Source organism: Triticum dicoccoides, chromosome 1B (assembly GCF_002162155.2).
Source record: "Triticum dicoccoides isolate Atlit2015 ecotype Zavitan chromosome 1B, WEW_v2.0, whole genome shotgun sequence".
Lineage (NCBI taxonomy): Eukaryota > Viridiplantae > Streptophyta > Magnoliopsida > Poales > Poaceae > Triticum > Triticum dicoccoides.
Genome location: NC_041381.1, coordinates 167210902 through 167212847, shown reverse-complemented (window position 1 = coordinate 167212847; position 1946 = coordinate 167210902).

Here is a 1946-nt window from a genome sequence, read left to right as displayed (position 1 = left end):
CGACTGACCCAAAAGTCGATTCAGTCGACTGAAGTGTGGCTTAATCGGAGCATAGCAACAGCACAAGCGAGGGGGGGAGCAGCAGCAGCAGCAGCTGGGAGAGCGAGCGATCGAGCGAGAGCCGGAGCAGCAGCAGCAGCGCGAGTGAGTGAGCGAGAGCCGGAGCAGCAGCAGCAGATCCGGCTGGTATGGACGCCACCGCCAAAGGGGCCTCACACTGGGGGAGAGCCGTCGTGGAGATGTCGCCCGCGGTGCCAGCTTCAAGGTAGCCTCTCCATGGGGGTGCGGGATGGAGCACCGTCGGCATAGGGAGGTCGAGTTAAGGAGAAGGTGCGATGCGATGAGTGAACAACCTCTTTGGTGGCGCCGAGTAGGCCTCGGCTTCATCCGAGGAGTCGGTGAGGATGATGCGGTTCCAGTGGAGCAGGTTAAGGCGGCGCTGTGGGGATGGAGCAGCCACGATAGACGAGGCGATCGTCGGAGCAGCTCCTTGGAGGTGGAGGACGGGGCGGCTGAACCGGCAGGACGGTGAGATGGCCGATGGATCGGTGGATGAGGGACGTCAAGCTGTTGCGGTGGACGATGTCGTCGGGGAAGAGGCTCCGGCTGGGCAGCGGTGACGTGGCGAACGGAGGAGGGTGGGGTTTCGCGGCTGGATCGGAGAGGTTATGGCGGCCTGGGATTTCGAATGGCGAAAAGGGGGCGATGGGAGGGGGTGAAGCATGACTTAGGGACGCGCTTGTCCAAAATGTAGGGTGTGTTACAAAAGTACCCCCCACCGATTTGAACTAGCGTCCCTTTCGACTCAGGGTTAGAAGGGGGATTTCGCGTGTCGGGATTTGGCAGCTGGAGAGAGTTTTCGCGCGCGTTGTAATTTCGGGATAGCAAGGCGCGGGTTGTGAAGGCGCCAGTTTTGGGAGCACAATATCTGAATTTTCGGAATATAACAAGACGCGGGTTGAATTTTAGGGACAAGCCTAACGTGTAGTAATATTGTACTTTTTTTGAGTGCATAGTAATATTGTACCTGTACCAAATCAATTCGCACTTCCCTCAACCAAAAAGAAAATAAAAAAAAATAGAACTATTCACACCACACAAAGAGAGAGTCTTGCCCCATTTAACTATACAAATGCTATTCAAAGCTGCTCCCTCCTTCCATCTATATAGGGCCTAATGCGTTTTTTGATGCTAACTTTGACCAAATATTAGAGCAATGATATACGACATGCAACTTACACAAAGCACACCGTTAACTTCGCCTGTGAAAGGTTCTTTCAATGATATAATTTTCACATTGTGCATGTCATGTACTATTAATCTTGTCAATAGTCAAAGGCGGTCTTAAAAATCTCATTACGCCTTATATAGATGGAAGGAGGGAGTATGAATCCATGTTATGTCCGATTAATTTTTTTCGCTTTAATGTATAATGCATGTAACCTACTCATACCAACATTTTAGTGCATTCCAAATGTCTATACTACTGCTGCAATTCGAACTAAATTTGAATTCGTTTCTCTATTTTAATAAGAATCTACAATCATGATTGTTGCCAACTTCAACCATCATAATTTCCTTGCTATCCGCCAGATATAAATCGGATGGCCTATAATGCAGGATGGCAGGCACATCATCATCAACAACTCCGTTTTTATAAGAGTAGAGATAAAATATATTAAATGTAGTATAACATGTTCATAAACACACCATGTGTATCACCGTTATATATATTCACACATACGTCGGTTTAAAACACTATGATAAATTCTTCAAATATCCGAATTCGCTTTTTTATAATGAAGTATATATGATCTCTATTCGTCTTTTACACCCACACAACCCTCTTATCTTTGTAGCTAGCGCTAACTTTCTCTTGTGCATGCACACGCCCGCATCCCTCTCACCCTCCCTAGCATTCTCTAGCTCCATCGTGCAAATTCGTC